Source organism: Herpailurus yagouaroundi, unplaced genomic scaffold, assembly GCF_014898765.1.
Source record: "Herpailurus yagouaroundi ecotype Mexico unplaced genomic scaffold, PumYag 221, whole genome shotgun sequence".
Classification (NCBI taxonomy): Eukaryota; Metazoa; Chordata; class Mammalia; order Carnivora; family Felidae; genus Herpailurus; species Herpailurus yagouaroundi.
This window is the reverse complement of record NW_024412452.1, coordinates 14,963,609-14,986,875: the sequence shown is the minus strand read 5'-3', so window position 1 is coordinate 14,986,875 and position 23,267 is coordinate 14,963,609. Positions and strand designations below refer to the sequence as shown.

At 41.8% G+C, this 23,267-nt stretch overlaps 1 long non-coding RNA gene across 4 annotated transcripts in view; it reads left to right on the top strand.

The window, feature by feature from the left end:
- LOC121019081 (uncharacterized) overlaps window positions 1-23,267 on the top strand; it is a 49,401-nt gene that overhangs the window by 14,864 nt on the left and 11,270 nt on the right. For 3 of the 4 annotated variants that reach the window (XR_005785433.1, XR_005785432.1, XR_005785431.1), the window contains 2 exons: window positions 1,078-2,109; window positions 8,675-9,050. This is a non-coding gene — a long non-coding RNA (uncharacterized LOC121019081). The remainder of the gene's footprint in view (window positions 1-1,077; window positions 2,110-8,674; window positions 9,051-23,267) is intronic. The other variant, XR_005785434.1, reaches the window with a different exon arrangement.

Genomic DNA, 23,267 nt, shown 5'->3' with positions numbered 1-23,267 from the left:
TAACTAAACTTAACTTTGATTTCCCCTACCCCTCCACTTAAAGCATACATGATCCAGCAGAGCAAAACGAATGAAAAAATCATCATAATCCAACATATGGTAGAGAGCATAAAAATGGAAATTCAAAGAAGGACAAGATTAGTTTTGTCTGGGGAGCTAGGAAAGTCATTATAGAAGGAACTTGACAGGGAACGTGAAGAACAGATAATTAACTTCTTTAGACAGTAGAGGGAGGACTTCTGCCAGGCAGTGAGAATACTCTCAGCACAGCTGTGTAAGTGCATGGTCTGCCTGGGAAAGGGGAAGAGTTGGTAAGGACAAGAGCAAGGGATTGGATTGATGGGAAGGTAGAAAAAAAGATGTACTGAGAAAGACAGACTAGGGCCATATTGTTAAAACCATACCAGACCTGACCAAAGGCCCTGGCAATGTGTCACATCATTGAGATCAGTATCTTAGGTGATTCTTTATTCCTGGTAACATTTTTATTTCATTATGTAGAACTAAATCAACTAAGGCTGACTTAAGCAAAACAATGGAATAGGCAGAGTTTGTCCCAGACTTTCCTTTTGTTGAGTCTCCCTTTCCCTCTTAACCTCTATCCCAGGTCCCCAGGGCCATTTGGAAAGTCTCTGCCTGTACATCACAACCTATGTGATGCTGCCAGAGGCTTTAAGCCTTTACTAGTGCTCCCAGCTCCATGCCTTGTCATTCTTCTTCCTTCCCCACACTTGTCAGAGCCCCGGTTTCTGTTTAATTGACAAGACTGAGAATGTGCTAAACAGATAAGCCAGTTTCAACTGCAGTTCTGGTCCACAGCTCTTCCTCATAACACATTGCCCTAATAGTTGCAGTGGGCCCCCAGAAACAATAGGAGCAGTTCTCCACCTTCAGTTTCCGTTAGCTGCTAGATCTACATTTTCCCAACCTCTCCATCTCCCACCCCCAGCCACAGTTAGAGCATGTGCTCTAATAAGGACAGAAGCTCTTTTATAGCCCACAAAATTTGTAGGAAAGCTCAAACAGGATTGTTCTAGAAAGTCTGATATGAGTGATTGCTTCCTCATTTCTTTTCAGGAAATAGAAGCAGCTCTGGGCTGAGGACTCAATCTGCTTTTCTTTTCTGGATGTAGAGTTTGGGCTCAATTTCTCCAAGACCATTAACCCAGTAATCTGAGCTCAGTGGCTCCAGCATCCACATGGCTGGAAACAGAAGGGTTTCGCCTCTTGCTGGTGGAGGGGTTTAACACACTGTGGAGCTTAGTGGATTTCTTTCAGGTTTTGTTTCAGCTGCCAAGAGCTCAGGGACTCAAGCATTTTAAAAAGCTCAAGGAATGTCAGAGAATTGAGAAGGGACCCGGGGAATTGGTGTTTGCTGAGCTCTTGCTGGTGTGCCTGGGATGGAGAACAAGGAGGCCTAAGAGATGTGGCCCATCCTGAAGATCTGGCTGAGAGGGCTTTGTGCTGCAGGTCTAGCCTCTTTAGTAATCTTCTCTGGTAAGACACAAGGGATGGATAAAAATGAGCAATTATACTTGAGACAGATCCGTTCCTTCAGTGGCAATATATTTTCCTCACATGCTTTTCTCTTCACAGCAAGCAAATGCATGTGGAGCCAGTGACTATGAAGTCGGTCATATTAAATTTACTCAGTTTTCTTCAAGTCTTCAAGCGTGAAGCGTTGCAAACCTTCATATGTACACTAGGGAAAGAAAGGAAGAAAAAAAAGAACTCCACCGCAAGGCCTAAGGAAAAGGCTGTGGAAAGAAAACAGCAAGATAAAGCAACACAATTTCAAATCTTAATCTCCTGAAATGGTGCCTTTAAAGCCGCACTTTCCACATTTCTGAGTGGAGCCCGTCAAAACTCCGTGTCAAATCATGTTATAACCTTGCTTCTTATCTGTTTGTGATAGCTTTCAAGGGCCAGTAATTCCCCCATATGTGGCAGAAAAGTTGATAGTAGAGATTTGCGCACTTGACTAAGCTTCCTGCATTGCTTTTTGTGCAGTGCTGGTGAAGGACAGAGATTTGTTCTCCCTTTCAGAACTAAACATGCAACTGCCAACGACACAGTCAAGAAGCAGACCAGAATCACTCGCTTGGTCAGGTAATCTACAGAACGATGACTTAATATTATATATACTCTCTTCTTTTGTCCAGTAAAACACATAGATAGATAGAATGCCCCTGCCTTTTTTCAAGTAAAAATTAACAGACAAGACCCCATTATTGAGGGAGTGCTTTTTGGTACCCTCTCCCCAGATGCCCTCCTTTGGCACACCTGTCCCATCACCAGAGGTGGCCTGTAGTTCTGGGTGCCAGCTGGCTCCTGGGGTGAAGACAGTGCCAGGGGCTCAGGAAAGGAAACCATAACAGCGGTGGAGACCATAATGGCTGTGGAAAGAGGGTGTCATCTGCCTTGGGAAAGGTGGGAGACAACTCACTTTATTTCCTTCTCTATCCACCTAGTGGCACTGACTTCCTGAGGCTTAAACAGGAAGAAGCAGGTGTGACTAGATCTGAGAGATCATGACCTGAGCCAAAGTAGGATGTTCAACCAACTGAGCCACCCAGGCGCCCCTAGTTTTCTTTTTTTGTTTTTTGTTGTTGTTGTAGTTTTTAATAAAGAACAGCTTTCTTTATTTAGATAGACAACTTTCTGAAACAAAACCAAAATTAGTTCCTCTTGGCAAACTAATATACTTTCTTGTATTAGGCATGATATCTATTGTTCCCTTTTTTCCTTGACTGTCCAGAGACTTGAAGCTGTATTTTGTGCTTCCCTTTGATTTTTTAAGTTGTTGTTTTTGTTTTTTTAATAAGCTCTATGCCCAGCGTGGTGCTTGAACTCATGACCTTGAGATCAAGAGTCATATGCTCTACTGACTGAGCCAGCTAGGCACCTTCCTTTGATTTTTTGACACAGTGATCTCCCACTCCTTCCCATCCCTTTCCTCTCCTAACACACATACACACACACTTACCTGGTAATCTATAAAGATGTAGCATAGATAACGTGTGTAATACTGATTAAATATTTCAGAATTCTTAAATTCTTAAGTATTAATATGTGCCAAGGTCCTATTTTTTATTTTCTTCTGTTTTATGTATTTTCATCTAAAACCTACTGGATGTCTGAACTCAATAGAAAGAACCATTATATAAATTCTAAATTCTGTGAATTCTGAAGGTATCCTAATTCTAAAACATGTTATTCTCATTTTAAGGACCTAAAGTATTTCCCCTTTAAAGTTTTTTGGTTTTGTTTATGGTTTTGTTTTTCTTTCTTTTTTCCCCCCCACTCACTACCATCTCTGTCTGCAAGCCAAGATTATGAAAAGAGATTATATACTTTAGGAAGGGGCCATAGATTCAAAATTAATCTCTACCAAAGTTAATTCCTGCATAAATTAAGATGAATATGTTTTCCAACACCATAAATTAAATGTAATAGGTATAAATAAAACATGAACTCAGGTTTCCTCATTTATAACTTCAGATCTATGACACTTCAGCATGGAAAAGGGCAAAGTTGGTTTTGTTTTTTCTCTTTTTTTTTAGAGCTGTTGGGTTAGCCATCTCAAAGATTGTAGTAGATATTGTAAAATCAAATAGAGTTCCTCTCTATGGCTGAAAAAGCTAATAATCAGAAGCCCACAGAAAAATTCCTTCTGCATACCTATGCAAAATATGATGACCCTCTTCCTGGGACCAGCAAACCAGTAGAATTGCCAGGGAAGATTTGAGAATGGAGTGGAGAGGAACCCACAGCTCTGGGGATTAGGAGATTTGTTCTGCATGAAGCACATGGCCAGCTGTTGGCTTCAGGTTATTCTATGGCTACAATTCAGTTCTTGGAGAATCCATGAGGAGGGATGAAAATAAGATGTCAGGAGATCTAGTTGAGAACTAACATGTAGTGGGCATTGGGGTGCACCTCATCACCTTTACTTGGCCAGTATACCCACTCATCAGCAGTGTGAATGTCCCCTGCTAACAGCCTTGCCTGGGAAATTATGCCCCATCTACCCTCCCACCAAGGCTAGGGCAGCCCACAGCCAATGAGAGCACAAGGGGCCAGCCTCCTCCTCCCTGTTCTGTCTTGAGGCTTATACTCCAGCACTACGTTGTCCAAATGCAGTAGACATTAGCAGTATGTAGCTCTTTAAATTAAATTAAATTAAAAATTAAGTTTGTCAGTTATGCTAGCCACATTTCAAATGCTCGATGGCTATATGTAGCTAGTGGTAACTATACTGGGCAGTGCCAATTACATAGAACATTCCCAACATAGCAGTAACTTTTATTGGACAGCATGGCTCCAGAGACTACCCACCATGGATCAGGCCAAGGTTAGATTTCACCTAGGCAATGCTCATGCTCAGATCTCTCCCCTTCCTTATCCTGCTTCCTTGTCTTCCTGCCTCTAATTATCTACCTACCTACCTACCTATCTAAAGAGCACTGCCTTAGTAAATCATGTGTACCCAAGTCCCTGTGTCAAGCTCTGCTTCTAAGGAATTCTATCCAAGACACCATTTATATTGATTTCAGCTTTAGGCTCACTGTAAACCAGCTAAACATTTATATATGGAAGGCTTAGATTTCCTTATCTTAAAAGATATGCCTGTATGCTTGTTTTCTAAATAAGGACTCATAGTGTCAGTGGGCCAGGTTTTCATAAAAGGAAAAGGGCTCTGGGAATGAAATGAAGTAGTCTTAAATCCCTCAAGATTGTGACTGAGGACTGAGTCTCTGGAGGCGGCATACAATGCTCAGATTGGGGGTGGAGGCTCGCTGAGGAGTTCTGATAGATTTGAACACTAAGTGCCATTGTTGTGAAAGCAGAATACCTGATTGAAGGTAGAAGACAAGCCATGGTCTCAATGTCAACTTTTACATCCTTAACAGGAACTAAATGTTAAATAGAGAATATTAATTGATCCCCTCCCTGTTATTTACCAGAGCTTGTTCTATGTCACCTGTCATGCACCATTGCCTCCACTTAAGTCTTCCCTTTGAGTCTGCAAAGGGGTGGTTTCTTCTTCCTATTTCAGCACTGCTCTGTCCAGTAGAAATACAACGCAAGTCACACATGTAATTTAAATTTTTCTGGTAGTCACATTTTTTTAAAAAAAGAAACACAGGGTTCCGGGGTGGCTCAGTCGGTTAAGCATCCAACTTTGGCTCAGGTAATGATCTCTGGGTTTGTGGGTTCAAGCTCCACTTCTGGCTCTGTGCTGACAGCTTGGAGCCTGAAGCCTGCTTCGAATTCTGTGTCTCACTCGCTCTCCCTGCCCCTCCTCGACTCGTGCTCTGTGTGTGTCTCTCTCTCAAAAACAAACATTAAAAATTAAAAGAAAAAAGAAACAGGTGAATTTAATTTTAACAGAAGATTTTACTTAGCCCCAATATATCCAAAATATTATCATTTCAACATTTAATCAGTATAAAAACTTATTAATGAGGGGTGCCTGCATGGCTCAGTTAAGCGTCTGATTGTGGATTTCAGCTCAGGTTATGATCTCATGGTTCATGAGATCGAGCCCCTCATCAGGCTCTGTGCTGACAGCACAAAGAGTGCTTGGGAATCTCTCTCTTCTTCTCTGTCTCCTCCCCTGCACTCATGTGTGCTCTCTCTCTCTCTCTCTCTCTCAAAATAAACTTTAAAAAAACTTATTAATGAGACATATTACATTCTTTTTTTTCATATTAAGCCTTCAAGATCCAGTGTGCAGTTTGCACTTATACTACATCTCATTTTGGATTGGCTTTTTCAATTGCCTTTAGATTTTGTGCATATATTATCTATATAAAATTAAAGTATTACTTTAAAAAAAAACTTTAATGTTTATTTGAGGGAGAGAGAGAGACAGAGTGCAAATGGGGGAAAGGCAGAGAAAGAGGGAGACACAGAATCCGAAGCAGACTCCAGGCTCTGAGCTGTCAGCACAGAGCTTGACACAGGGCTCCAACCCACAAGCTGTGAGGTCATGACCTGAGCCAAAGTCAGACACTTAACCGACTGAGTCACCCAGGCGCCCCTTTAAATTACTACTTTTTAAATGAGATTTTTTTTTTAACGTTTATTTATTTTTGAGACAGAGAGAGACAGAGCATGAACAGGGGAGGAGCAGAGAGAGAGGGAGACACAGAATCTGAAACAGGCTCCAGGCTCTGAGCTGTCAGCACAGAGCCCGATGCGGGGCTCGAACTCATGGACCGTGAGATCATGACCTGAGCCGAAGTCGGATGCTCGACCGACCAAGCCACCCAGGCGCCCCTAAATGAGATTAAGAACAAAATTATTTAGGGGCGCCTGGGTGGCTCAGTCGGTTAAGTGTCTGACTCTTGATTTCAGCTCAGGTCATGATCCCAGGGTTGTGGGATCAAGCCACACATCAGGCTCCATGTCGGGCTCTTCACTGGGTGTGGAGCCTGCTTGAGATTCTCCCTCTCCCTGTCTCAAGCTCTCTCTGTTTCTCTCTCTCTCTCAAAAATAAATAAAAATTAAAAAAAAAAAGAACAAAATAGTTTAGAACAAAAGCTTCCAAACAATTGAACACAGTTGTCGGCCTTGCAGGTCAGTTGTAATGACCAAATATGATTATTCACGTTGATGCCCTGTACAGTCTGACACTTAGTAGGTATGAAATAAATCATATATAGGCTTGAAGTAAAATGTTAAAACTTACAGCTACCCTCATTAAGGTTTAAGAGACCCAATTTAATAACTAATTGGTTTAAAATCTAATTGGTTTAAGATTTTCCAACTGCATTGATACTTTTCTTTGGAAGGAGCATGATGGTGGGGGTTGGGGGTAGGGGAAGAGAATTAGTGGGAAGAGAGGGCTGGGCTGGAACTCTGTTGTCACCAACCTAGTATCCAGCCTGGGAATTTTTTTCAGAAAACTATATCTGTCAATAAAGGCTAGGTTTGTCAGTGGGAAGAAGGAAGAAGTAGGTAGAGCAAGTGAGGTTAAACAAGAAGAGCAGTATATAACTACCAATTATCTGGACAAAGAAATGTCCTAGTCACCAGCCCAGGAGAAATGTAATCTGGACAGGACATTAATGCAATCTCCTCCTACGGAAAGAGTAATAGAGAGGCTCTTAATTCTGTTTGCAACACGGTGAACAACACTTACCTCGTTGAAAGTATCCTCCCCGATCCATGTTACAATGGCCCTAGGTGTGGAGCAGCCTCACACCTGTAGAGTGTGGTTCTTTCTGCCTGTAGATAGGACCATAGGGGCATGGAAATAAATACATTTTTCAAAAGATGTGGTCTGAGACCACACAAAATGCAATATATTCAGAAATTGGTAGTGATAAGATAAACTTGTAAACAGATGTTCCCTTTTCAAAAAATACGCTCAGTTGTGTTTTCAAGTGAAATATTTCTAAATTTAAAGCAATGAGTCCAATTTTTAATTTGAAAAAGATACAATACTCCATTTTCCACCTGTTTCTCAGACCTTTTGAACAGCCTTTGGACTTCCTGGAATGTATGTATTATATTTTGTTCAGATTAACAGTTTGATCCTTTGCTTTAATTGAAAGGTTATTTCACCTAAAACCACATCAGCTTATTATTTGAAAAGGTAAGTAACATGCTGTCTAAAAGTAAGCTTATCCTGGGCTGCCTGAATGGCTCAGTTGGTTAAGCATCCAATTCTTGATCTCAGCTCAGGTCTTGATCTCAGGGTTGTGAGTTCAAGCCCCAAGTTGAAGCCTACTTTAAAAAAAAAAAAAAAAAGGTAAGTTTATCCTGTAATTCCTGACTGGACAGATATCCTATAGAGCTACATGGTTCGAAATGCAGACTCCTGGGCCCCATCCCAGACCTACTAGAAGGGACTTTCTGGGAGGATAGAAATTTGCATGAGTGGCTGAGCCTCTCTTCCAAATGATTCTTATATATGCCAAAGTTTGAGAAAAGGACCATAACAGAGAGGCCATGAAGGCTATTGCACAGCTGCCAACTAAGACAGATTCTGTGGGTCAACTGCAGTCCCTCACCTTTGATGGGCCTCAACTGAGTGGGCCAAGAACACCAACTCTGAAGCCAGATATGCTGGCTTGAATCTTGGCTCTACTGCTTTATAGCTGGGTCACCTCAGACAAGCTACTTAAACCCTTAACCTTTGTTTCCTCTTCTACAAAATAGGGTTAATGATTGAGTTAACTTCTAGGTTGTAAGGCTTCAGGGAGGCAGAGTATAGTTAATTTTACATGTCAATTTGACTGCGCCATAGGATGCATATACAGATATTTGGTTAAACATTATTTCTAGGCATGTCTGTGAGGGTATTTCTGGATGAGATTAATATTTGAATAAGTGGGCTGAGTAGAGGAGATTGCCTTCCCCATTATGGGTAGGCATCAAGCCTGTTGAGGGTCTGACTAGACCAAAATATAGAGGAAGTGCAGATTTGCTCTCTGTGCTTGAACTGGTACATCCATCTTCTCCTGTCCAGTGACACTGATGCTCATGGTTCTCAAGCCTTCATGTTAGGACTGGAACTATACCATGGGCTTTTATGGGCCTCCAGCATGCCAACTGCAGATCACAGGACTTCTCATTCTCCATAATCATGTGAGCCAGTCCCTCACAATAAATCTCTTCCTATATATCTCTATTACTTCCTGTTGATTTTTTTTTTCTCTAGAGAACCCTGACGAATACAGACTTCAGCACATCTTTTAGTGGGATGCAGACCAACCCATTGCATGAAACAGTGGCAGTAGCCAAAGAAGACAAAAGTCTGAGAAAGAATTGGGAGCCAGCAGGCATGGACAGAAGGCCTACATTAGGCATCACGCCATGGATTGTATTTACTGAGTTAGGGGATTGGAGGAGAGTGAAGGCAGCTAGATATGAGCTTCTCTTTCCATCTTTGTTTCCAGCCAAGGAAACCAGCTGCAATTCCAGAGAACACAAAGGGAACCACTCCAAAACAGGTTGCAAAATGCCTAGTTCCTGAGCCAGATGCAAGCGGCCTGTGCTACACGAGAGCTAAAAAAAGAAGAAAGTGGAGGGAAAGGGTGAGTTTGTACTTATTTTTCTCCATTCCCTAAGGCACAATGAAACAGAACTTTCAGCTCAAGACTTTTGCTGCCAGGATTCTAGCAGGGTTTGTCAGACTGCCCTGATCAACTGTGCCTTCATTATTCCTCAGGGATCCCACTTCTGGAAGCATTTTCCACAGCCCATTCAGATCCTATCAGCATCCAAATCTCCCTAAAGGGATGCCTTTTTGTTTTATTTAGTCAGAGTTGAATGTCCTGGTTGCAACCCTAAGGATGCATCACTTATACATTAGTCATTCAGAGTTTTATAAAGAGCCAAACAGAACCATCCAAACACATTCTGAAGCAAAAGCCACATCTGCTGGGCCTTAACACAAAGAATATTCTGTCTCTTCATGCTTAGGATTCCCTTCTTGGCATCCATATGTGTGCTTTTAAATGCTCTGTCAGACAAGTTCTAGATGCTGCCCATGCTCATATTTGTATGTGGGAGTAGGGAGGAGAGGGTAAGGATTTGGGCATGAAAAAGGAGATGTACTGGGGAAGTAGAGGTGAAGCTGACTGGATTGCACACTGGCAGAGCTCAATTGCACACAGTGACCAAAATAAGAGTAATCACAATAACTGCTCCTTACATTTACTGAGCACTTAGTAAGTGCTCTACAAGCATTATCTTATACAAATCTCATAACAACTCTGGATGATAGGAACTATCATTGTCCTTATTTTAAGGGTGAGAATCCTGGGATTTAAGGGGTTAAGGGATTTACCTAAAGTCACACAACCAGTTAAGTAGTAGCACCAGGCCTGAAACCCAGGCAATCTGGCTTTGAGCCAGACCCTCACTATATTTTTATTTTGTTGTGTAATAATTGATGCATAAAGTGTATAAATAAGGCATGTATGTTACAAAGCATAATAATAACATAAGCCACCATGCAACTTTAAAGCTCCATCACTACCAATATCTTTGAAGTGACTTACTTGCTCCTATTCATTCCATCTCCAGCCTAACTCCCTGAAGAAATCACCATTTTGTGTTTATCACCCTCTAGGCATGTAAAATAGCCTTTACCACATAGGTAGATATCCTTAAAATTATAGTTTTAGTGTGGATTTTGAGCTTTTAAAAAGTAGAATCATATTATACATAATCTCTCACGACTTACGTTTTTTAAAATTCAACATTATATTTCTAGGGGCCCCTGGGTGGCTCAGTCAGTTGAGTGTCTGACTTCGGCTCAGGTCATGATCTCACAGTTCATGGGTTTGAGCCCCGCGTCAGGTTCTGTGCTGGAGCCTGGAGCCTGCTTCAGATTCTGTGTCTCCTTTTCTCTCTGCTCTTCCTCTGCTTACACTCTGTCTCTCAAAAATAAATAAATGTAAAAAAATTTTTCTTTAATTCAACATGTTTCTAAAATTCATCCCTATTGTGTCAGTTGACTGTGCTGTCATCGTTTTCACTGCTGGGCTCCATTTGTGAAAATAGACCACAGTTTATTTGTACATTCTCCATTGAAGGGCATTTGGATTGTCTCCAGTTTCTGCTGTTGCAGACAATGCTATTATGAACATTTTTGAACTTGTCATCAAGTCCATATGTGCAAGAATTTCTCTAGGGTGTTGCAGAGTCAAATTATTTTCCGAAGTGTTTGCACCAGTCTACACTCTTCAGCCATATGTAGGAGTCCTTGTTCCACATTCTCACCAACACTAGGTATTGTCAGGCTTATTCGTGTTTGCTAAGATAGTGGGTGGGTAGTATCTTATTTGATTTCAACTTGTATTTGTATATCATTATATTATTATATTTGTATTATATTATTAATCATATCCAGATACTGTTTGTTCACATTTACCTCAGTTTAGCCTTCATGTTTGCCAGGTATTTTTGCTTATCATTCCTGCTTATATTTCTGACTTTCCTACTGAGATAATTTTTCTTCTTCCTGAATGATATCCTTTAGAAATTCATTTAGTTAAGAACCATTCATTGTAAATTCTCTCATTCTTTGTACTCTGAAGATATCTTTATTTAGCTCTTGTTTTTAAAAAAATACCTTTCCTGAACTACAGTCTCATTTTGACAGTATGTTAATGAGCTGGAAGATATTCTATTGGTCTGTTTTCCCTTGTTGTTACTGAGAAGTCGACTGTCACCCCACTTGCCTTTCCTTTATAGGTGATCCTTTTTCTCCAGCTGTTTTTAAGATCTTTGGCATTTTGTGGAATCATACAAAAATGTGTGTAGGTGTCGATTTTTTTTTTATTCTGCCTGCTATGTGTTGGTCTTCCTGTAACTGTGGATTCATGGCTTTCATCATATTTTATCACCTCAAACATTGTCTCTCCTCTCTTGCCCTTTCTATCTTCCATACTGTTTAACTTATATGTCATCCTTCTCATCTCCCCATGTCTCTGCACAGTTTTACAGATAATTTCCTCAGCTCTTTTCTATAGCTTATCAATTCTTTTTTCAGCCATTTTTAATCTTCTGTTTAACCCATCCATTTGTTATTCATAAAAAGATTATAATTTTTCATTTCTGAAATGGATTCCATTTCTGATTTCTAGGTCATTGTTGATAGTCTCTTCCACACACATTTTTAACATGAAAATTTTTTATCTTTAAATTATATTTGAACTTTCTTTTAAGTGTTTCCAGAGGCACCTAGCTGCCTCAGTTGGGTTAGCATCCAACTCTTGACTTCAGCTCAGGTCATGATCTCAGGGTCATGGGATTGGGCCCCATGTTGGGCTCCATGGTGAGGGTGGAGCCTGCTTAGGATTTTCTCTCTCTCTCTCTCTCTCTCTCTCTCTCCCTCCCTCCCTCCCTCCCTCCCTCCCTCCTTGCCTCCCTCTCCCCCCTCTCTCCTCCCCCTCCCTTTGCCTCTCTCACTCTCAAATAAAAATAAATAAAAATTAAAAATAAAGTGTTTACAGTATCTGATCATTACAACATCTGAACTCTTGAAGGAGCACTATATTTGGTTTTTGTTTCTTCTGACTCTTTTTATTAGTTTTCTATAACTGCTATAACAAATGATCACAAAACTAGTGATTTAAAACAGTGCAAGTTCATTCTCTGACATTTCTGGAAGCCAGAAGTCCAAAATCACTTGGTTAAAGCCAAGGTATTGAAAGGGCTGCTTTTTTCTGGATGCTCTAGGGCAGAATCGATTTCCTTCTCTTTTCTAGCTTCTGGAGGCTGCCCTCATTCGCTGGCTTGGGACCCCTGCCTTGCATCACTCCAGCCTCTTGCTTCCATCATGACATGTCCTACTTCTGTAGTCAAATCTCCTTCTTTCCTCTTATAAGGATACTTGTGATTGCATCTAAGGTCTACTTGGATAATCCAGGATAATTGCCCCATCTCAATCTTAATCTTAGTTTCTAGCTGCAAAGTCCCCTTTTTCATGGTAATGTTCAGAGGATCCAGGGATTGGGTCTGGGATATTTTGGGGGCCCATTTTTCAGCCTACTATATACTCATTATGTCAAAGACTGCTAGTGGTCAGTAAGTATCCATTCTTCCATTCCTTCCTAGGAATGAAAATACTAATTTTTAGCCATACTTATTGCCAGCCAGTTTAAACTCCCTAGTTTTTGTTTTGACATCCAGATGTGACCTTTGGGATTAGAATTTTGCCAATAAGTTCTAAGTGGAAGTGCTATGTACAACTTCCAAAATATGTTTTTAAAGAGAATAGTTATGCTTTTCTTGTCCTTCCTTCCATAATGGTCTGGAATGTGGATAGCTGGAGCTCCAGCAGCCACCTGGGATCACAAGAATAATGATCATAACCAAGATCTCAGAGGGTTCATGAACCATAAGAAAACAGGTCCCTGATGAATTTGTGATAAACCTTCCCTGAATACCTACTTCTTGGTTTGTTTAATATGAAAACAAATAAACACATGTTTCAGCCACCATTATTTGGGGTTTTTTGCCATGTGATGTTACATTTAGTTCTAAGTGATATAATCATTATGTCTTGTTTGGTAATTTTTTATTATGATTTTTTTTTTTTTTAGTTTTACATAATCTGTGAGAATCCTGTAAACCTGAATTAATGACACCCTTGTCCAAAATGGATTTGCATTTACTTATTCCTAGAGTCATGTGTACCACCAATAGGAGACAGCTTTAACCTTCTTAATGAGGGAATGGGCTCCAGCAGCAGGGTGACTTTAGCTTCCAGTCCCTGCATTTGTGACTGGCATTGGCATTTATCTTCCAAATTTACAGTTTTCTTTCCTTTCTCGATCCTGGTTTTAGCTTACTATGCATGTTTGTATGTTATTCTTTTGCTTATTATCATTGGAAAGTTCCCTTTGTTTCTGGTGAGAGGTCAGTGTATTAAAAAGCATGTCGTCCCCTCGATGTAGCACCATTGCAGTACATCAGGATATCTTGTTCATCATCTTGCCAGGAACCACCCCAGTTTCATCATTAAAGCGTGCCACAGAGACCTTACATCTGATTGGCCTACCCAACATTTTGATGAAAATTTGGTACAAGCAGAACTCTTCTGAAAACCAGATTGGTAACACTTTCTCTGACCATGGACTCCACTCATTTATTTGTTCAGGGGTTCAGCTCACAGTCATTAACTATGATTCTCTCTTTTAGAGTTTCTGGCAGCCCTTTCTTTCTTTCTTTCTTTCTTTCTTTCTTTCTTTCTTTCTTTCTTCTTAATGTTTGTTTATTTTTGAGAGAGAGGGAGAGACAGAGTGTGAGCTGGGGAAGGAGCAGAGAGAGGGAGACTGAATCCGAAGCAGACTCCAGGCTCTGAGCTGTCAGCACAGAGCCTAACGTGGGGCTCAAACTCATGAACTGTGAGATCATGATCTGGGCTGAAGTCAGATGCTTAACCAACAGCCACCCAAGCGCCCTAGTGGCAGCTCTTTCAAATAACACAGGCTCCTTCCTCTGTCCACAAAGATTTTGATACACCTCCAGAAATATATATAATAAAACTCTACTAGGGGCACCTGGGTGGCTCAGTTGGTTGAGCGTCCAACTCTTGATTTTTGCTCAGGCCATGATCTCACGGTTTGTGGGATCAAGCCCCATGTCGGGGCTCTTCTTGGGATTCATTCTCATTCTCTCTCTCTCTCTCCCTCCCTCCCTTGCCCACTCTATCTCAAAAAATAACTAAATACACATTTAAAAACTCTACTAATGAGATAATATTGCACTTATTATAATATGTGTAGTATTCTGCAACTTGCTTTTTAATTTAGTAATACCTCATATCCATGTCAGTACTTCTAGTCATCTTACTCTTTTTTCATAGCTCCATAATATCCCATAGTGTATATTATAGTTTCTTGGACAATTTGTTGATGGATATATAGTTTGTTTCCAGTTTTTTTTAGTGTTTATTTATTTTGAGAGAGAGAGAGAGAAAGAGTGGCAGAGGGACAGAGAGAAAGAGAGAATCCCAAGCAATCTCCACGGTGCCAGTGCAGAGTCCGATGTGGGACTTGATCTCATGAACCATGAGATCATGACCTGAGCTGAGGTCAAGAGTCAGACACTTAACCGACTGAGCCACTGAGGCACCCCCTGTTTCTAACTTTTTGATATTATAAATAGTGCTGTGCTATAATAAGCACATATATACATTTTTGTGTATTTACATATGTGAGAGTAAATATATATAAAGGACTTCTAAAAATAAAATTTTTAGGGTCATCTGTATGGCTCAGTCAGTTGAGTGTCCAACTCTTGATTTCAGCTCAGGTCATGATCCCAGGGTCATGATATCAAGCCCCGCAACAGGCTCTGCACTGAGCATGGAGTCTGAGTAAGATTTTCTCTTTCTCTCTCTCGCTCTTTCTCTCTTTCTCCCTCTTGCACTCTCTCTCTCTAAAAAATGCATTGAAAATAGTTTTTTTTTAGTTTAAAGAATATGAATATTTAACATTTTGGTAGATGTTGCTGATCTGTCTCCCCCAAAAGCCATACTAATGGTGTTTTGTAACTACTAATGCAAAATTGATGTCCATTTTCCCTAATTCCTGAGTAGGGATTCCCTAATTTATTTCAGAATGGTGGTATGCCTACCTAAAGGCTACACTTCATACCCTTACTTTCAGTGAAGTATGACCACATGACTATCTCTGGCCCCTGAGCTGTGAGTGGCAATGTTACTAGAATATCGTGCAATATTGCTTACTGGAAGTTATGCCACTTTATGCCCTTCTGCCTTTATGCCTTCTTCCAACATATGTAGTGGGTTTTTTTTAATGTTTATTTATTTATTTTGAGAGAGAGAGAGCATGCATGTGGACGAATAGGGGAGGGGCAGAAAGTGAGGGAGAGAGAGAGTCTCAAGCAGGCTCCACGCTGTTAGCACAGAGCCTGACATGGGGCTCTATCCCACAAACCATGAGATCATGACCTGAGCGGAAATCAAGAGTAGGATGCTCAACCAACTGGGCCACCCAGGTGTCCTTGCAGTGGTTTTATGGCTAGCATTCCATAGAGAAGAACATTAGAAATGATGTATGTACTAGGGATTGAAGAAAAGAAAGAAAGGAGGCTGAATAATGTGGTTTCACCACACAACCTTAGACTGCCAGCATCTTGACTGCCATTATATAAGAGAATAAACCACTATATTCAAGAGTCTTTGTCACATGCAGTTAGGAATGCAATTCCTAACCAACAGTGTCCCATTCAATCATTTAACCCATAAGCCAGTCTTTGTTATGGGCCTAGTCATGTGCTATGGATTATCACCACAGTAAGCTTGCCTGTGCCCAAACTGGACTGTCCTCAGAGGGGTTAGTGTGGCCAGGTATGTGATCTTTTATATTGATTCCCATCTCTTCTTCCCCAAATGGTAATCTCAGTCCACAGAACTAACAGAGCAAACTTTAAATTCCCATCTTTGGCTCAGATCACCTAAGAAAATCAGTCTAGAAACACACATACACACACACACACACACACACACACACACACACACACACACTTGCGCGCACGCGCGCGCGCGCACACACACACACACACACACACACACACACACATACAGCAGTGCATACAAAAAGCCAAATGGCTTTTCACAGCACCCATAAAACTTCCTTACTTCAGTCTCAGGAATTTTTCAGAATAACCCTTTGGCCCTCTTTAAGAGAAGGTCCATCTGATGAAAATGTAATAGCTCTATGGAATAAAAAATTGCAGAATTAATAATTCAGAGCTACTATTAAATCAATGTGCTTCCTGTTGATTTGTCAATATGGACTTTTCCAATTAGACAATTTTATTACAGTGATGAATACAAAAGGCACAATTTAGAGACTACTGTTCTAAGTTATGGTCCGGTTAGCGTAACAATCCATATTTGCTATTGAATAAATGTGATGGCTGTAGCCTTCTAAAGATTAGTGGGACTTTATTGGCAACTGAGTCTGCTCCTGTCCCTGGTGAGGATCAAGCAGGACTGACTTCTTCACATATCCCCAAGGGATCCTTCCTGACCATTGTAATGGCCCATCACCTCCCTCCCCAGGGTCCTCTCCCATCCCATATCCAGAACACCCACCCTGCAGATGACAGGTGTCACGGACAGTGCCTGAGTCCCAAACCAAGTTCCACTTTCACTGGCAAAGACAGCAAATAAAATTCCTTCTTCATCTACATGAGGTCCTGTAGAATTTGTCAAATGGAAAGCAAGTGTGTCAAAGGTTCACAGTCAATGCAATCAAACCCAAGGGATCTCTGTTGTGAGTAATGTATTAGTACCTGACTTATTTAGCCTGCTGCAGGAGAAGGGACACCAGATACAGAGCAGAAGAACTGAGGGAAGTCCTGGATCTACTACATTCTAGCAGTGTCACCTGAAGCAATTTGCTCAACTGCTCTGAGCCTTGGTTTCCTCATCGGTAGAATGGGGATAATAACCTCTACTTTCTGGAGTGGGAATAATTACATAATAAAAGAGTATAATTCTTCTGACACATATCAGATCCTCAGGAAAGTATCTGTTCAGTTTACTGACAGGACAGGACCTGTGCGTCAAGGAAGAGGCAGGTCTCCCTCCTTGACAACATTTTAGTAATTATTTTCCTCTTTATCTGACTGGGAGCACATGCTTTTTTGGACCATGAATGATCTGTGAGCAGCATTTTTGCTTCCCCTCTGAATTTGTTGTGGGACACCTCTCTTAGCTTGCAAGTACTTTGATGGCAAAGATGGTGTCACCTGCCTTGAAGTGAATGACAAACCAGGCAGACAATTTTGCTTCCTTCCTTATTTTTAAGGCCCCCAAAGCATGGGTGAGCAAAGTCCAAATTATCCCTGTTGACTTTTTCTCCCCTCACATACACACTCAAGCTCCTCCTGGTCAGCTCCTCTGAATTGTCAGAGGACACTTCAGTCCTAGAAGGTGGATAGAATGACCAACTCCTCCGGGTCTGCCTGGCACTTTTCTGGGTTTTTAACTAAAAGCCCAGCAACATCCCAGGACAGGTGATCATGCTTAGAGGGGAGGAGCCCTGGCATGTGGATTGGAATAACCTCTCTAAGAGGCCTTTACCTGTTGTATGCAGAGCAGACCTCGTGGCTGCCACTGGGTGCTTGACTCACTGGGTTTGCACTGCCTTGCATCTTGCTTCAGAGTTTGCTTCTCTTTGGAGACTAGCACCAGGGTCACTGGAGTGCTCCTGCCTCGGGCCTCACTGGGCCTGGTAAATAACAGCCCAGCCTGAGGGACCAGGCCCTCTTGGGTGTCCTTTCCCCATGGCAGGCAGGCACATGGGAGCTACACTAATTAACAGGTCCCATTTTTCTCCTTGCTTACTCAGACTGCTCCTGACAGAGCTATGAGGGCAGGAGGCCCAGGGGGCCCAGAAATGTAGCCAGGTCTTCCCCAATGGTTACTAATGAGAATGTCCATGGGCTGAGAATTGCAGCTATTACTGGAATGACTCTTATGCAAGTTATTTATCGGCTGGTGATGTCTGCTGTTGTATCCAACATCAAACAATTATGTATGCTTGTTCCCCACCCAGGGATCTTGAGGTCTTTGTTTCTATATGCTTTTCAGGGTTCTGCCCACCCTCATCCTGGTTACTCTGTTTCCCTTACTCATGCTCTCTTGTCTTCTGTGCTGGTTTCCTCATAGGTCTGACCTTTTAGATTTGCAGGAGGCTGTCTCAGTTGCTGGTTTTGCAAGTACAGGCCTCAAGCTAGACCTGCAGCATGTGAAGAGCAGGGCTGTGGCCAAGCCTCCCCAAGCATGCTGTTTTGGCTTGCCCAGTTGCCATTCCCCTGTATCTTGTAGTGATAGTAGCCTCACTTTGGTATAGGAACCACCCAATCTTCTCCACGTTGTCTGGACTTTGTGGGCTTGGGCCTAAATAATGGGAGCACTTAGCTCAGGGAAGCCCTGGGGCCAGCAAGGCCAATGAACCTTGATCCCAAGATCTCTACTGGATCTGGTAGGGGAACATGCCTTCTGCCCACAGGGGCTGCTCAGTTGAGCTAATATACACTCGGTCTCTTCAGCTACCATGTAGGGAGAGCCTGCTTGAAAATGCAGTCAGTCCAGACCAATAACAGGTGCAATGGGTATCCACTGTATCTGCCTTTACGGCCTGCACACCCCTATTCTTAAAACAGCACTTTGATTTCCCTCTGGGGGACCACCACTCCACCATTTCATGGATTGTTATTTGGACAGTCAATCAAGGAGTCTGTTCTCCTTTGGTCAAGGCATGAGCACATGATCTCACCAGCCGATGAGACTGTGTCCTGAGAATTTGAACAGTACAAGGAGGGAATACAGATGGAGGTGACTCTGAGACATAGAGAAAATAGGAGTGTCATCTGCCAGATCCCCAGAGCTGCCTTGCTTTCTTTCCTGTCCACAGCCTGATTCTTCAGCTCTTCCTTCAGTTCCATGAGCTACCTGAGGTAGCTTTATAATATCCCAACCTGGCTAGGCTGAACTACACTTACCAGAATTCCCTTTCCTGTATGTTTTCATGTCACGTGGGCCAGGAGAGGGATTCTGGGAATCCCTTTATAAAAAGAAGAAAAAAAGTTAATAGTGAGGACTAGGTATCCATGCATACAAGAGAAAATCCCAAGTTTTGAACTTAAACACAAAACAAGTACATTTGTCCATCATGTGGAAGAAGTTGAGGTAAACAGCCTCAGGCAGGTGTGATGGTTCTCCACCATCTGTCCCCAGGCTCCTCATGCTCTATTCTGCTGTCCCTGTAGTGCAAGCCCGTGCTCACCGTAGTGGCCACAACTAGCTAAAAGAGAGGCTGGCAAACATAATCTTTATTGTGTGCTACAATAGAAATGGGTTCCTGTTATTGAGGGAGGAGGAAAGAGTAGGCAGGGGAGGCTGCTGCTGCCTGCGTAATGGGAGAAAACAGGGTTGTGCCGAGGGTGGAAAGGAAGCCAGCGCCCAGTCTATGCTAGAACACATTTTCCTTCCCGCCCCCCTCCCAATCCTGCACTCAATCAATGCTCCCTCCATCTCTCTTGCTTTCATGAAAATCCCTGCTAAAGGCTCCATTCACTGTGATAACACTATTTCACAGGACTTTTATCCTTAATGTAGCGAAACAGATGGGGGGAAAATGCATCAAACAACTTACACCAATATATGAAAAAGAAGAGGTTAAGAGTCTGGGTTCTAGGGGATTGATAAACCATGTTTCTACTCCTGGATCTCCTGTGTCCTAGCTGTGGGATTTTGAGCAAGTCTCTTAATCTCCTGAATCCTATTTTTCAATTGTAAATTTCAACAATAGTACTGACCTCAAAGTTTTGTGGTGAGGATTGAAGGAGAAACACTTAGTATATAGTGCCTGGCATATAGTAAATGCTCAGTAAACATTAGCTGCTATTATTGTCACTATTATTATCTGTATGTACGTCATCTTAGTCAAGTCTCTTTAGAGACACGCTAATGGTTTTCTCCCTGGGTTCATTCTTCACTGTTTTCTTCAGCTTCAGTAACTTGAATGGTGAGAGAATGAGGCTTATGACACTTCTAAGAAGCTTTACTGGGCAGACTTGGAAAATCCATGGCATGCCCCAGAGGCCCTTAGTGGATGAGGAGAGACTGGGGCCACCAGGACTCTTCAGCTGAGAACTTTGGCTCTGTCTTCTTTGGAATCTTTAGTTTATGATCTCCCAGGAGTTCAGGGACCCCTGGGTGGGTGGTAACAGTTGCCCCTAATCCATTGTTCAGCTAGTGTGAGGACCAGGTCAGCACTCATAGGGTTCCAGATGTGCTTGCTGCAAGCTCAGGCTCCCTCTGAGTGTGAATGTGGTTTCTCACCAGATAAGGGATGTGCTCAGCCCAGATCAAACACTTATCTCCAGGGTGCTGAGAGCCAAACTCTGCTTCTGTTCCTGCCTGGTATTTATTTGCTTACCCTTATCACCTCTGAAGGTGGTGTTGTTTGTGCACCTGATCTCAGTTTCTGGCTTGGTAGACTGAAAGGTGCCCTGGTTCTCGGTGGGGGTGGGAGGTGGGGGGGGGGGGGGGGATGGAGCATGGAACAGCCTCCAGGTGGTGCAGGGTGAAGAGCACTGGATGAGGGGGTCAGGAGACGAAGCTCCTGAGTCTGTATACAAACGGAGGGATGGGGCTCAGCAGACTCAAAGGCCTCTTCCAGAGCTGACATTCTGTTTTGCTACAAAAACCCCAGTGGGAGCATTCTTAGGGGGAAGGAAGAAAAGTTGAAGACTTAAAATGAGCAGGAAATGTGAGTGTCTTCAGCCTCTCGTGTGAGGGAGAATTGTGAATCTCTTTTGACCACACTTTACTTTGTGCTGCCTCTTTTAGCTGTGTGGTCACAGTGCCAAAAGTGGACAGATGCAGGGCTCCTGCTCATTGAGTTGTTCGTGCAGAAATGGCTTGTAAAATCAGTGACTATATCCCATGCAAATATGGAACAAGGAAGGGGGGGATTCTAGAATATTTGCAGGAAGATAGCCGATGGTATAAAGAGGTCTTTACTTGGAGAAATACTTAGAACTTAATACTTAGAACAATTAGAAATACTTAGAACAATTAGAACTTACAGAATGAATGGGTGATAGGAGGTGGGGCATAGATTATTTACTTTACAAGATAATGTCCCACTTTATAAAAAGCTAAATGTTTCCTTTTGGAAGTCAGCTCTCATGGTGCACTAAAAGGTTGAATCTATAATAAATCTAATTATACAAGTTTTGGCTAATAAATCCATTGTGTACAAGCTTAGCCATGCTGTAAAGTGTTTTTCTCCTTGTAAATACACTCTTATTTTTAGAAGAAATTTCTATAAGATAATGTCTTTCTTGCGGTCCAGTTTGACTTGTGTGCCTGCTGTGAATTGAACAATGAAGGTTTTCCAGTTGCATCTGAAGGGCAAAATCTATTTTCTTCTGTGATCCCCAATGCCCACACTTTCCCACAAGGGGGCAGCACACCACAGGGTCTTTAGGTGTAACAAAGGCCTGGGATTCAGAAAGCACAGCCCTAGGAGAGAGTGACTCCTTCCCAGAGGGAAGACAATTCACTAAAAGCTGTTAAGAGGCAGATCTTATAGTACCTTGGCATAATTGAAAGCCCTAAGTATCTGCCAGAAACCTTTTGGTTGTTCTCACATAGAAAAAGGATGAAATCATTTTGTGTGAGGGACAGTTCTTCAGTATTAACAAATTATTTTTTCCGTATCTACACAAAATTTATCCACCTAAGTCACCAACAAAAGCAATTTTAGGCAGAGACCTATACACTGAATCATAAATACATTGTTTTCCCTTCAAGTTTCATTTGTGAGTTTATGGAAATGCATGAGGCAAGTGTTCCACTCATGTTGTATTCCAAGTCTTTGCACTGCCCAGTGGACAGAAGCAGTGCTTAGAATTTGAAACAATTTGTTATTAAGTAAACACAAATTTTCCAGGAAAGAAATTTAGGATAGAAGATCAGTTTCAGTTTTAGGAAGAACTTCCCTTTCATATTTTTGTACAGGGCTAGGCTTCCATTAAATGTATGTAAAGGATAATAAAAGATTTAACAGGTCAGGAAAACAAGTAATTCCACTGTGTCATGTCTATACTAGCTGAGGGAGAAGATGCAATTCCCAAAAGTGTATATTGGTTGCCAAGATCTAGATCCAGCCTGAGGAAGTATGAATTGATCACTCCCTGGTTTTCACCTCATGGGAGAACTTAGGGATGTGTTATGCTAGACTATTATTCTGTGACACTGGCCAAATCCATTATGTCTCCTAATATTCATTCCCCTGTCTTTCTCAGAACTCCTGGATATGAGTTGAGTATACCATTGCACAGAATAAGTCTGTTTCTCAACCTTTCTATGGCAGGTGTGGCCATGTGACCACCCATGGCCAAAGAAATGAAAGCAGAAGTGATATTCTTTAAGTGACAGGGTATCCTTTCTCTTCTTACTTTCTTGATGGTTGGAATGTGGATGTGATGGTTGGAGCTGGAACAGCCCCAGTGATGATGGATGATGAGGTAAAAGATACATAAGGAAGATGGTAGAAAAACAAGATAGGGTCAGGTCTCGTTATGAAGCCACCATAGCAGCCTAGACTGCCAACCTAGATGTTTGGAAGAGAGAAATAAAAATAATTTTATTTTTAAATAAAAATAATTTGGGGGTTTTGCCATAATTTCATAATTTTTTTATCACCAATCTATATGTATTGAATGTTGTGTGAAGGGCACTGTTGGATGATCTGGCTTTAAGTTGACTTAAGGACAGAGTTGGATCAGGACCACCAGAAACAAAGTTCAGTTGTTAAAAAAAATCCTTCCTGAAAATTGCTTCAGTGCTACTACATAAATAAATGCAGCTGTATTTGGTCACAGCCATAGCTGTTTCTGACATCTGTGTTTTCCCTGGCAGCAGAGGTTGTGTTTATCCTGAATCTCCCTTTATGACTTAAAACACAGCCAGAATCTATTCCTGCATTCAAACTTGATGGTTGATGGAAAATATACAAAACCTATGGACATTAATGGCCATGGCCTTGTGAGGCCAATGTGCATCTGCTTTCTTTGTGTTGTTCTGATTAGGAACCACCCACTTTTCTGGTTCAAGGTTAAGGACAGGCAGATCTTCTTCCCTCTAGATCCCGATACAGTGACACAGATTTGCAGGATCTGGATAAAAGAGTTTTTGTGCAGCTACTTGTCCACCCTAGCCCTGTGGGACAGACGAAGGGGCGATT